This window comes from Oryx dammah, unplaced genomic scaffold (assembly GCF_014754425.2).
Source record: "Oryx dammah isolate SB20612 unplaced genomic scaffold, SCBI_Odam_1.1 HiC_scaffold_11, whole genome shotgun sequence".
NCBI classification, from domain to species: Eukaryota; Metazoa; Chordata; class Mammalia; order Artiodactyla; family Bovidae; genus Oryx; species Oryx dammah.
In genome coordinates, this window is record NW_024070195.1 from 33638220 (window position 1) to 33653225 (window position 15006).

Genomic DNA, 15006 nt, shown 5'->3' on the forward strand with positions numbered 1-15006 from the left:
CAAGGAATATTCTACCACCCAGGACTACCTGACCAGCCCCTCCCCGCTCCCAACCAGAAAGTGCAAATACAAGGCCTGTTTCTCCAGATGTCAGGTCATTTGATTGACTCGGACGTTGCCTCTAACTTTCTGTGTCACTAGACCACTCTGGGACTGGGAGGTCCTTCCAGAAAGAGGAACTCCCTCTTCTTGCCCTTTCCTGCCTCCCAGGACTGCTGCCACCAGTCGGAGACCCTTGGCTCTGGGAGCCTGCAGGCCTGAGGTGGGGGTATGCACAGGTCTTCAGGGGTGAGACCACAGGTATGGTCTCCATGGAGATCCCAGGACCAACCTGGCCTGGAAGGGCCCCTCTAAGAGCATCCCATGAGTCGCCCGGTCTCTACTCAAGCCCCCGCGCAGCTTCTCAGAGAGGAAGGTCGCGGGGACATAGGTCCCTGTAAAAGGTCAGATGGGCTAGAAAGGAGAAAGCAGAGAAGACATCCGCCCCCACTCTGTGCCCGGGGTGCCTTCCAACACCCCCAGGACTGAGCAGAGAGGCTGGCTTCACTGCCTCCCCTGCGTTCTGACGTTCCAAGGCCTGGTGGCTTGTGGTGCTACACAGAATCGAAAATCTTCTCAGGGGTCAAAAGGAAACAGAGCCAAAGGAAAAGGTGGCCTTTTTCCAAACTTGACAGACATCTCCGCCCTCCCAGCACGCACATACACAAGAGCACACACCACGTGGCCACGAGATCTGTGTCACTGATAAAATCTAGTTTACATTCTTTTATTATTAATACCCTTGACTTTAATCAATTCACCCAGAGACTGTCGGACTCAAAGTTCATCCGGAAGCTGCCACCAGCCAAGAAGGACAGTGCAGAGGGGAGGTTGTGACTGCCCGTTCCTGGCCCTGCAGTTTTCTCACTGCCTACAGCACCTTCCAACCACCACCCCACCCCCTTCTACACAAGGGCAGGCTTCCTGAGGGGCCAGCAGTGGCTTCTGTAGGGACAGCAGGGCCAGCGTGAAGGAAAAGAGGAGAAAGCTTAGCTCTCCGGCTCCCAGCCTCCCCCCTACCCATCATAGCACCAGAACGGAGGTGCAAACGATGCATTTCAGCTCATCAAGTCAGAGATGACCTCAGAGACTCACACCCCGCCTCTCAGTTTCCAATGAGGTCCCTGGGGGCTTCTCGGGTGGCTGAGTGGTAGAGCACCCACCTACAATGCAGGAGACGCAGAGAAGTGAGTTCAGTACTTGAGTTAGGAACATCCCCTGGAGGTGGGCATGGCAATTCACTCCAGTATTCTTGCCCGGAGAACTCTGTGGACAGAGGAGCCTGCTGGGCTATAGTCCATGGGGGTCACAAAAAGTCGGACATGACTGTAGAGACTGAACACACACATGAGGTCACTGGAGTCCGGAGCAGCCCAGGGACTTTCCCCGGGTGCCGCGGCCAGCGGTGAGCCCAGTCCTGAGAGCCAGGGGACTTGCCTGTAAGCCGTGAACCCCTGGATTTCTCAGTTGTCTCCCTCCCCACCTCCCACTCCCATGCTGAGTAGGATACTACCACAGACTGAACGGCTTCAAAACCAGACATTTCGTTCTCATGGTTCTGAAGGCTGGGCAGGCCAAGATCCAGGTGCCAAGCAACAGATAGGATTCTTGGTGAGGGTCCACTTCCTGGTATGCAGACGGCCCCATTCTCACAGTAGCCCCCCAAGGCAGAGAGAAAGTTCTGACGTCTCCTCTTCTCATGAGGCTGCTAATCCCATCACTGGGGATTCACACTCAGGACTCATCTAAGTCTAATCAACTCCTAAAGACTTTCACTTCTCATTCAGTCACATTGGTGGTTAAGGTTCCAACCTATATATTTGGGGTGGGGGGACATGCCAACGTTCAGTCTCTGACAACCACGTTTTGGCTTTTGCCAACCTCCCATCAGACCATTCCAAACAGCAGAGCTCCCCAGGGGTTCCTGCCAGTTGGTCCCTAAAGTTGCCCCTTTGTGACCTGGATGCCCATCCCTGGCCTAGGACCCAAGTGATTATGCCCTCTGATAATGTCCATAGCAACAAAGATAAGATCGGGGGTTTATGGGAGGACCTGGGGGTGGCCTCTGGATTCAAATCAAGCCTTTGAATAGAGCTACTCCTGTATCCCATCACTCTCCACCCATCTCACCTGGTGATTCCCCAGACATCAGTTTTTACAAGAGGAGAAACTGAGGCTCAGAGACATGAACGGACTGGCCCCAAACGACCTGCCTGATCAATGGCAACTCTGAGCCCATAAGTCTCCCACTCAATGACGGACTCCATGAGGCATTGTCCAGTCCCCACTTCAGGAATAAAGGGTGGATTTTTCCAGCTGCTGAGAGTGATGCAGACAGAAATACCTGAGCTGCCAACCTCTGCGGAGACTACTCACCTCCGAGGGTTGATTGTCATGAGGCTCTAAAGATCAGGCCCTCCTGTCCCAGCTGGAGTCACCCTGAAGAATCACACCAGCATTGGAACTCCTTGTGAGAGGCAGGGGCAGCTCACTGAGCCCCACTGCAGCCTGACCCCTCTCTCTGTCCAACCTCCCTTCCTTCCCTTTAGCAGAACAACCAAGTACTCCTAGAACACCCACTGCATACTAACCTCTGCCTCCGAGTCCACTGCTCAGGAACCCAATCTGTGACATACTCTGAACTCAGGGTGTGGGTTTCCATTGCTCTGAGAGATCTTGCATTTTATCTAAGAAAATACATTTACCTGAAGGGAGACAAAAAACAGACTGCTCCATGGGGGACATGGAGGGTGGAGAGGGCAAGGCTTCTGACCTGGCAGAAGTCGGAGGGGAAAGCAGATCCACCAACTGACAGTCAAGATATTAAATGAAGGCTTTGCAAGAGCAAGATGGCACAGATGCTTGGGAAGCCCCTCCTGCTTTGAGGTCGGTCTGCGGAGGAGCAGATTATGGAGTGAGGTGTCACACCAGGATGAGCGTGAGGTTAGAGGACAACAAGTCCCTCGGGCCAGGCACATTCTGTCTCAATCTGGGGACCTTAACAGATGTAGGGTGTTGAAATGGGGGTACCAAGAGCTCGGTCATATCTTGTAACCGGTCACACAACATTTGGGACACTGGGTCCAGCTTGCTGCTGCTGCTAGTTGCTTCAGTTGTGTCCAACTCTGTGAGACCCCATAGACAGCAGCCCACCAGGCTCCCCCGTCCCTGGGATTCTCCAGGCAAGAACACTGGAGTGGGTTGTCATTTCCTTCTCCAATGCATGAAAGTGAAAAGTGAAATTGAAGTCGCTCAGTCGTGTCCAACTCTTCGTGACCCCATGGACTGCAGCCCACCAGGCTCCTCCATCCATGGGATTTTCCAGACAAGAGTACTGGAGTGGGGTGCCATCGCCTTCTCCAGGGTCCAGCTTAGAGCATCTCATTTTAAGGAGAATACTGACCAGCCTCAGCTGCATACCAGAACTCTGAGGTCTGGAACTTAGGAGAGAAAAATGGAACTTAAGGATGATCAGACCAAACAGACTTGGGTTCCAGGATTGTCTTTCAACCATTTAAATGCCATAGTGTAGAAAAGGGCATCCCATTAGCAGGAAATGCCCCCTCAAAAGCCCCTGGTGGATTAGGGTCACGGCACATCCACTGTCCTCTGACATCCATTCTCTCTTTCCCTTGTGTTTAACAGCATTCCTGACTCTTAGTTGTGCACATGGCTGCTCAGAATTAAGATATTTCCCAGAAGCCCATTCAGCTATAGCCATATAACTTATTTCTGGCAATATAAGGGATGTAAGCTAAAGCATGTACAACTTCCAGAAGGTGACTTTCAAGGATAGCAGGAAGTTGGACTATCCTTTTTAAAAAATATATTTACTTATTTTTGGCCATACTGCACAGCTCATGGGATCTTAATCCCCCAACCTGGGATTGAACCTAGGCTCTCAGCAGTGAGAGCTTGGAGTCTTAACCACTGGACCATCAAGGAATTCCCAAATCATTCTTTGTTTCTTTCTCCTTTCTGTTCCCTGGATCATACAGGCAGAAAGGCTGGAGCTCAAGCCATCATCCAGGACTAAGAAGTGGCAGAGCAACCAGCTAGAAGGAGCTTGGTTTCAGAGTCCTTGGCCACCTTATCATCTAATAGACACTGCTGCTTGGGGTTTTCTGCAGTGTGTAGCTGACCTGACTTCTAACTAACACAGTGGTGACCATATGTTGGCCTTTCTGTCTAGTACTTTCCCTTTCTCTTTCCCTTCTTTGGGGAAACTCCTTTTTGTCTGTCCTGCAGTTTCTCCATACAGTTCCACTGGGGCCTGTCAATCTTAGTGACTCAATCCCTGCCTCAAGGCTGGGAACCACTGGCAGCCTCTCAAGGAGAGAACGACGAGAGAATTAAGGCAAAGTGCAGAGAGAAACAGAGACAAGAGCAGGAGGGGAAGAGCGTGATGGTGGCTGAGTCTCTGGCTCCAGGTGCCCCAAGGCCCCACTGAACCCTCTCCACCCAGGGTTGCTTCTAAGAGGTAGCAAATGGGGAATTCCCTAGTGGTCCAGTAGTTAGGACTCCAGGCTCCCACTGCCGAGGACCTCCATCCCTGGTCAGGGAGCTAAAATCCCACAAGCTGTGCAGCCAAAAAAAAAAAAAAAAAACTAAAAAGATAAAGATAAAAGGTAGGAAATGTCCTTCTTCAAACTGGATGACTGTCACTTACATCTCAGAGAGTCCTGTCTAATGTGGAATAGCATGTACCTGACCTGCCTCTTGAGAAATCTGTATGCAGGCCAGGAAGCAACAGTTAGAACTGGACATGGAACAACAGACTGGTTCCAAATAGGAAAAGGAGTATGTCAAGGCTGTATATTGTCACCCTGCTTATTTAACTTCTATGCAGAGTACATCATGAGAAACGCTGGACTGGAAGAAACACAAGCTGGAATCAAGATTGCCGGGAGAAATATCAATAACCTCAGATGTGCAGATGACACCACCCTTATGGCAGAAAGTGAAGATGAACTAAAAAGCCTCTTGATGAAAGTGAAAGTGGAGAATGAAAAGTTGGCTTAAAGCTCAACATTCAGAAAACAAAGATCATGGCATCTTGTCCCATCACTTCATGGGAAATAGATGGGGAAACAGTGGAAACAGTCTCAGACTTTATTTTTTTGGGCTCCAAAATCACTGCAGATGGTGATTGCAGCCATGAAATTAAAAGACGCTTACTCCTTGGAAGAAAAGTTATGAGCAACCTAGATAGTATATTCAAAAGCAGAGACATTCCTTTGCCGACTAAGGTCCGTCTAGTCAAGGCTATGGTTTTTCCTGTGGTCATGTATGGATGTGAGAGCTGGACTGTGAAGAAGGCTGAGCGCCAAAGAATTGATGCTTTTGAACTGTGGTGTTGGAGAAGACTCTTGAGAGTCCCTTGGACTGCAAGGAGATCCAACCAGTCCATTCTGAAGGAGATCAACCCTGGGATTTCTTTGGAAGGAGTGATGCTAAAGCTGAAACTCCAGTACTTTGGCCACCTCATGCGAAGAGTTGACTCATTGGAAAAGACTTTGATGCTGGGAGGGATTGGGGGCAGGAGAAGAAGGGGACGACAGAGGATGAGATGGCTGGATAGCATCACTGACTCGATGGACGTGAGTCTGAGTGAACTCCGGGAGTTGGTGATAGACAGGGAGGCCTGGCGTGCTGCGATTCATGGGGTCGCAAAGATTTGGACACGACTGAGCAACTGAACTGAACTGACTGAACTGAAGGAGTCAGAGGGAGAAGTCAGACAAGCACTGGAGCAGCAGGAAGGAAAGGGTGAGAGAGAATGCAGAAAGATCAAATGGAGGAAATCCTGACAAAGGGGGTGAGGGGTGGGCCAGGCTCTGAAAGAGGTGGGGATTCTGACTAGAAGGTGAGGGAGGATATCCCCAAAGAGAAACATGATGGGGTGGACAAGGGAAGGAAAATGAGCAGAGGTGGGTTTTTTAAAAAAATATTAATTATTTATTTGGCTGCACTGGATCTTAGTTGTGACATGAGGGATCTTTGGCCGGCTTCTGTCTGACTGTGGCCTGGGGTTTAGTGGCCCCACAGCAAGTGGGAACCTAGCTCCCCAACCAGGGATGGAGCCTGAGTCCCCTGCACTGGAAGGCAGATTTCCAACCTGGGACCAGGGAAGTCCCAGGATCTCTTCTTTAGTTTCAGCATGTGGGATCTAGTTCCCCAACCAGGGATCGAACGCAATGCTTCCTGCAGTGGACATAAGGAGTCTAAGCCACTGGACCACCAGGGAAGTCCTGAGCAGAGGTAGGTTTTGAGAGTCTGTGCAGGAGGAGAGGGAGGAAGAGTGGGGAGGGGAGGGGAGGCATATCACAGAAGGCCCCTCATGTCAAGCCTCAGAGCTGGGATTCTATTTCCCTTAGTCAGCAGTTTTCAGACTTTCATCTTCCTTAAAAATGCAAATTCAGGCAGTAGCTGTGGGCGATGAGATACCATCGAGTGGGAAACTGATTGGGGTGTTTCAGAAAACCAGACAGAGGCAGCGGAGTAGACTGGACATGGGGAAACGGACGGGCAAATTGAGGTTTAGAAGATGGTGGAAATTTAAAGGTTAAGGAAGAGGAGGAAATCATGAAACAATTTTGAAATTCATGAAAGTTATGAAAGCTTTGGAAATTGGATGAAGGCAGTCAATGGTGACTATCTGAGCCACAGGAAGACCAACGGCCCCAATACCAAGAGAAAGGCTGTGGTGGCCTTGGGCTTCCCAGGTGGCTCAGTGGTGAAGAACCTGCCTACCGATGCAGGAGATACAGGAGACGCATGTTCAACCCGAGTCAAGAAGATCCCCTGGAGAAGGAAATGGCAACCCACTCCAGGATTCTTGCCTAGAAAATCCATAGACAGAGGAGCCTGGCAGGATACAGTCCACACGGTCACAAAGAGTCAGACACGACTTAGCAACTGAGCGTGAGGTGGCCTTGCTTAGAGAGGGTGCTTATTTAAGCTCCTTCAGAACAAAATAGAAATTTCTGTAGGCAGTTGGAGACAGAGGGTGGAGCTCAAAGGTGGGTTGCTGTGGTTAAGATTCCCCCCTTCTAATGCAGAGGATGATGGTTCAATCCCTGACATGGCTCAAAAGATTTTTTAAAAAGCATTGTTGTGGATTTTGGACTTATCAGCCTCAAGGTGAAAGCCAAGGGTGAAAGTGGGTGAGACTCTAAAAGAGCAAAGAGAGGGGTGAGGACTAAAGACTGAACTCTACCACTCTGGGTTACAAAGATAGAGGTGTTCACAGAACCAGAATCCTAGAACCAGATAAGACTCCTCACAGATGGAGAAACTGAGGTCCAGAGAGCAGGAGTACCGACTTCTGCTTGCCTGTTGGTTAGAGGAGAGCCTGGTTTTCAGCCTGAAGCTCCTTCCTTTTGCTTTTGTAGCCATTCCCAGTGCATACAGGGGACAGCATCTCCTTAGGTGTCATTTTACACTCATCAGCAAAAATGTGCCAATAAGTCCAAAGTATTCTAAGTGGTTAAAAGCCTTCCTCTTATACAAGAACTGAATTGAGGCACTGGGAGAAATAAATCTGATGAGTTTCTCAGCTGGACAGGGACATGAAGTCCTTTTCTGATAGAGCATCCAGCCCACTGCAGAAATGCCCAGTTACAGCCAGGGCTTGCTTGGTTTGGGTGGCAACTGAGTGGAGCAGGTCTCACTGGCCCCCACCACTGGCTGAAGATGGGGTGAGATGAATGCCAGCCAAGTGCTGGGGGTCCAGACTAGGATACACTCGCTTGGCATGTCTCCTGGCCTCAGCCTGAAGAGTGGACACAAAGGGCACTGCAGGCCCACTCTCCCTCCTCTGGCAGTTCTATTTTGGGGTTGCCTTCCTCTGGTCTCACTTTCTGGAAAGGTTCTAGAGTGCTGAAGGCCCTTAAAGCTGCTTCCCACCAATCCCACTTCTCTTGGATTTCTCCCCCTATCCATATCAGGGTAGCAGCATGCCCAAGTGATCTAGCATAGAAATAAACCAGTTTTGCTTTGCAATTAATCTATTATACGGCACAGTCAAGTTTTATGTACATTTCCTGAATGTGTGTTTTATTTTATTTTTTTAAGAATTTTTGCAGGGAAGATGGGGGAAGGAAGAGAAAGCAAACAAGCCCAGGTCAACCATCCAGTTTATTACAAAATACTTATCAGACAAGAACTTTTATCCTCAGAAAGTGTTCCCCTGAGGCATGTAATCATTTGTTCACAAAAGGTACATAGTAGCTGCTCAGCTGAGACTTGCTGGGAAAGCAAATCCAAGAAGGAATAAGGGGATAAGATGAATAACTTGGACACAGTAAAGTCCCAATGAGGAAATGAAACAACACTGGAAAACACTGAATGAGCGAGGACATACCCCGATGGTTCCCAGGGCCATTGCGTCAATCAGGGCACACCTGTAGGTAGAGAGGCCATCAGTGAGCAAGAGGTTCTTTGTCCAAGGTCTCTCCATCCACCCCCACCCATACCTGTTAGGAAGCAGCAGCCCAAACAAGCAAAGAAGTGCCCTTTTTTAAAGGTCATAGGAAACCGAGGTGAGCAGCCAGGCGAGCTGAAAGCCAGCAGTCCCTGGCTGGCACCCCTAGCCCCAACTAGGGTGTTGTCCCTTCCCTCATCTGCACAAAGCCAGTTGGGGAGGAGGGGCAGAGGCCACAGAGGAAACCAGACCCTTGTGCGGAGGCCAGCAGCCTCAGCTCCTGGCCCGGGCAGGCCACGTGTTGTTATGGTTTGAGTTGACCAGCTGGAATCAGCGGGGGGATTTGTAAGGAAACCACATTAATTAGGAAAAAGCAAACAGGACCATCCCTTGTCCCTTGCTCTGCCAGCCCTTTCTCCCAGTTTCTCATGCGGCCCCCTCCCACCGTTGTCTCTACCCTATCAGCTCTCTCCACTTTCCTGAGCCTTTTTGCAGCTGCTGCTTCTTCACAGCGAACATCTGTGTGGCTCTTGGCTCTGACCCCCTCTTCCTGGGCGAGGTGGGAGGAGGGCTGAAAGAGCGAGCACACTCATCCACAGCTGGGACCAGGACTTCCTCAGCCCCGAAGCCATAGACAGGCTGACCCACCCAGGGCTTCCTAACGCTTGCTTTTGCTCTGACCTGATCCGGCTGTCCCACTGGCCAGCAGCAAGTCACTGAGACCAAACAGATCTTCTCTGCTGCAAGTTTTTCTTGGGGAAATGAACATTTTCCTGGGCTCCTCTATTATGAATGTTTCCCTGAACATCTTCATTAGGACAGTTTACTTGGGACTTGAGTTCTCTCCAGGTCTAAGATCTAGGGTCCAAGAAGGACCCCAGAGGAAAGAAGGACGATTTTCTTGGAAAATGGAGTGAAAGCAAGGGGCTGGGTTCCTGGGAAGAGGAGGTGGACAGAAGATTGTGTCAGGATAAGGAGTTGTTCATCGGCCTCCTTTCTCTCATACATGTGCACACAGTGAGGCGTCTTGGTGGCCTGTTCCAGGGTTGCTATTGCAGCTGGAAATAGTTACTTCCCGTGCATGAGAGTGAATCTGCCAACAGCCCTCTGACTCTTGAAAGGACCTCCCCATTGGGTGGCAGCTACCATTTTGCAGCCCCCCAGAGAAGGGCCCTCACTCCATTATATCCCACAGTACAGCTGTACTTGAAAAAACAATAATGACAAAAGCCACAACCTACTCAACTGGGAACAAGGTATGTAAGACTCACTAATGAAAAAAAGATGCTAGTTTTGGAGTAGGGAGATAGGTCTTCAAAAATATGTCTGAATTAAATGCAACCTAGCGGTTCAGTGGTTAAGACTCCTCGCTCCCAATGCAGGGGGCCTGGGTTCCATCTCTGGCCAGGGAACTAGATCCTGTATGTTGCAACTGAGAGCCAGCATGCAGCAACAAAATCCTGTGTGCCACAACTAAGACCCAGCACCAGGCAGGAAAAAATGCCTTAAATGCTAGTAATTGGGGATTGATTAAGCAAGTAATGGCACTTCCAGACAATGAAAAACAGAAAAAGAGACCAAACAGAGATTCCAGAAATAGATCTATATCAGATAAAATGCAGTGGGGGAAATTATAATATATTTAATACATGATGCAAGGTCAGTTAAATATCACCATGGGGAAAAAAAATGAATCTTAATCCCAATCTCAGACCACATAATAAAAGAATTCCAGATGAGTTTAAGACCCAATGTAAAAGTGGAAGACTACATAGGAGAACATCTTCATGACCTTGATGAGGAAAAAATTTGAATAAAAACCAAACAAGCCAACAACAAAGGAAAGAAAGCTGATAAATTATATGATGTTAAAATTAAAAACACTGCTTATCAAAAAATATACAGTTGGTGTATATATATATATACAGACACACACACTCACACACACAGTTGGGGCTTCCCTGCTGGCTCAGTGGTAAAGAAGCCACCTGCCAATGCAGGAGACACAGGTTCAATCCTGGTCCAGGAAGATCCCATATGCGGAGCAACTAAGCCCATGCAGCACAACTATTAAGCCTGGGTTCTAGAGCCTGGGAGCCACAGCTATTGAGCCCATGTGCCGCAGGTACTGAAGCCTGCATGCCCTTGACGTCATGCTCCACGGCAAGAAAAGCCACCACAATGAGAAGCCTGAGCATGGCAACTGGGCTTCCCTGATAGCTCAGTTGGTAAAGAATCTGCCTGGAATGCAGGAGACCCCAGTTTCATTCCTGGGTCAGGAAGATCCCCTAGAGAAGGGATAGGCTACTCACTCCAGTATTCTTGGGCTTCCCTTGTGGCTCAGCTGGTAAAGAATCCACCTGGAATTAGAGAGTAGCCCCCACTGGCCGCAACTAGAGAGTCGACACAGAGCATCAGAGACCCAGCTCAGCCATAAATAAATATAATTATTATTTTTAAAATATAGTTGACCCTTAATAACATGAGTTTGAATTGCATAGGTCCATTCATATGCAGATTTTTTCAATAATAAATACTATAGTACCACTCAATCCTTGGTTGGTTGGTTCCATGGATATGGAACAATGATTATGAACAAACCTCATATAGGAGGAAGCCTGTGTACAGAGGTCCAAGTACAAATTATACTCGGATTTTAAACCGCATGGAGATTGGTGCCTAACCCCTGCATTGTTCAAGGGTCAACTGCAATGTAAAAGAATGAAAAGGAAACTAAAGAGAGGGAGATGACATTTGCTATACATACATCCAACAAAGGACAAGTATTCAGAGTATGTAAAGAACTTCTGCAAATCAATAAGAAAGACAACCCAACATAAAATGGGCCAAAGACTTGAACAGACACTTTACAAAAGAGGATGTCTAGATGGATTGTAAATATAAGAAAAGTGACTCATCCTCATTTAGGCATCAGTTCAGTTCAGTTCAGTTCAGCCGCTCAGCCATGTCCGACTCTTTGCCACCCCAAGAATCGCAGCACGTCAGGCCTCCCTGTCCATCACCATCTCTCGGAGTTCACTCAAACTCACGTCCATCGCGTCGGTGATGCCATCCAGCCATCTCATCCTTTGTCATCCCCTTTTCCTCCTGCCCCCAATCCCTCCCAGCATCAGGGTCTTTTCCAATGAGTCAACCCTTCGCATAAGGTGGCCAAAGTACCAAATGTAAATTAAATACACAATGAGAACCTACTCTGTACTCACCAGAATGGCCAAGATGAAAAGTACAAAAAAAAGTCAAATATTGATAAGGATGTGGAACAACCATAATCAGTAAAACTACTGTGGAAAACGGTTCGGACTTCCCTGGTGATGCCGTGGATAAGAATCCGCCTGTCAGTGCAGGAGACATGGGTTTAATCCCTGGTCAGGGAAGATTCCACATGCCACAGAAAAACTACGCCCATGGGCCACAACTATTGAGCCCTTGAGCCTCAGCTACTGAGTCTATGTGTCACAACTACTGAAGGCCATGTGCCTATAGCCTGTGCTCTGCAACAAGAGGAGCCACCCCAGTGAAAATCCTGCACACCTCAACACAGAGCTCCCCTGCTCGCCACCAACTAGAGAAACCCCTTGCAAAGCAACAAAGAACCAACACAGCCAAAAATTTAATTTTTTAATTTAATTTTAAAGACTGTTTGACAGAACCTACTTAAGCTGAGTGTACACATACCCTATAAGCCAACAGTTCCACTCCTAGATATATTCCGAAGAGAAGTTTGCCCTTGTATTCACCAAAAATCATGTAGAAGAATGGGTATCCCATCACTATGTGTAACAGTCCCAACTGGAAATTCTCTAAATCCTATCAACAAAAGAAAGGATAAGTAAATTGTAGTATAATCACAATGGAACATTATATGCAATAAGAATGGACGATGATGACAATGTGTAACAAAAATGAGGGTGAATCTCACAAACCTGATATTGGTGAGCAGATGAAAGTAGATGGAAAGAGTACATGCTACATGAGATTCCATTTCGACAAAGTTCAAATGCGGGGGGGGGGGCGGATTTATGGTGTTAAAAGTCAGGATAGTAATGTTCTACTTGGTGTGGGTAATGTGTTCCCTTTGTGGAAATTCATCAATTGTAGATAACTTGTATACTTTCTTCAATAACAACTTTTTTTTTAGGTAAAGGCTAGTCTCTTAGCAAAATCTGGTCTCACAAAATTCTTTTTTCACATAGAAACTAATTACAAATGGATTCACAAAAAAATAAAGGACTTCCCTGGTGGTCCAGTAGTTAAGACTTTGTGCTCCCAGGGCAGGAGGCCCAGGTTCAACCCCTGGTCAGGAAACTAGATTCCACATACTACAACTAAGATCCAGCACAGTGAAATAAATAAATATGGACTTTCATGGTGGTGCAGTGGATAACAACCTGCTTGTCAATGTAGGGGACACAGATTTGATTTCTACTCTGGGGGAAGACTCCATATACCAAGGAGCAACTAAGCCCATGTGCCAAAACTGCTGAGCCTGTGCGGTTAGAGCCTGTGCTTCGCAACAAGAGAAACCACCACAATGAGAAGCCCTCATACCACAGTAAAGATTAGACCCCACTCACTGAAACTAGAGAACAGTTCAGTCACTCAGTCGTGTCCGACTCTTTGCGACCCCACGAATCACAGCATGCCAGGCCTCCCTGTTCATCACCAACTCCCGGAGTTCACTCAGACTCACATCCATCAAGTCCGTGATGCCATCCAGCCATCTCATCCTCTGTCGTCCCTTTCTCCTCCTGCCCCCAATCCCTCCCAGCATCAGAGTCTTCTCCAATGACTCAACTCTTCGCATGAGGTGGCCAAAGTACTGGAGTTTCAGCTTCAGCATCATTCCTTCCAAAGAAATCCCAGGGTTGATCTCCTTCAGAATGGATTGGTTGGATCTCCTTGCAGTCCAAGGGACTCTCAAGAGTCTTCTCCAACACCACAGTTCAAAAGCATCAATTCTTCGGCACTCAGCCTTCTTCACAGTCCAACTCTCACATGCATACATGACCACAGGAAAAACCATAGCCTTGACTAGACGGACCTTTGCTGGCAAAGTAATGTCTCTGCTTTTGAGTATGCTATCTAGGTTGGTCATAACTTATCTTCCAAGGAGTAAGTGTCTTTTGATTTCATGGCTGCAGTCACCATCTGCAGTGATTTTGAAGCCCCCCCAAAAAAAGTCTGACACTGTTTTCACTGTTTCCCCGTCTATTTCCCATGAAGTGATGGGACCAGATGCCATGATCTTTGTTTTCTGAATGTTGAGCTTTAAGCCAAATTTTTCGCTCTCCTCTTTCACTTTCATCAAGAGGCTCTTTAGCTCTCCTTCACTTTTGCCATAAGGGTGATGTCATCTGCATATCTGAGGTTATTGATATTTCTCCCGGCAATCTTGATTCCAACTTGTGCTTCCTCCAGCCCAGCATTTCTCATGATGTACCCTGCATATAAGTTAAATAAGCAGGGTGACAATATACAGCCTTGACGTACTCCTTTTCCTATTTGAAACCAGTCTGTTGTATGTCCAGTTCTAACTGTTGCTTCCTGACCTGCCTACATGTTTCTCAAGAGGCAGGTCAGGTGATCTGGTAGTCCCATGTCCTTCAGAATTTTCCACAGTTTATTGTGATCCACACAGTTAAAGGCTTTGGAATAGTCAATAAAGCAGAAATAGATGTTTTTCTGGAACTCTCTTGCTTTTTTGATGATCCAGAGGATGTTGGCAGGGTTCCTCTGCCTTTTCTAAAATCAGCTTGAACATCTGGAAGTTCACGGTTCACATATTGCTGAAGCCTGGCTTGGAGAATTTTGAGCATTACTTTACTAGCGTGTGAGATGAGTGCAATTGTGTGGTAGTTTGAGCATTCTTTGGCATTGCCTTTCTTTGGGACTGGAATGAAAACTGACCTTTTCCAGTCCTGTGGCCACTGCTGAGTTTTCCAAATTTGCTGGCATTTGGGGGCAGGAGGAGAAGGGGACGACAGAGGATGAGATGGCTGGATGGAATCATGGACTCGATGAACGTGAGTCTTAGTGAACTCCGGGAGATGGTGATGGACCCGGAGGCCTGGCGTGCTGCGATTATGGGGTCGCAAAGAGTCGGACACGACTGAGCGACTGAACTGAACAGAACTGAGTGCAGCACTTTCACAGCATCATCTTTCAGGATTTGGGGCAAAAGGTCAGCGTCAAGTTACCAGAATGAAAGACCCCTTGGTGAGGGGAGCGAAGCTTGGGGACCATGGGGAGGGGGTGGGGTGGGGCTGGGGTGTGAGCATTAATTCTATCCTAGATCTGTGGGATACCTGATGTTCCAGAATCATTGTCCTAACCATTTCACCTTCTCTGGTATAGACTTAGGCGCAGCCTCAAGAAGCTGAAAATACACATCTCACCTGTCAAGAAAAAGTTTTAAAGAAATAAGGATAGTGCATGTGATTTTACCGAAGTCTTCCGGGGAACGAAAGCGACCCTGGAGACTTCGAGGACTTGCAGACAGGAGCTAAAAACCTCCCCAGCCT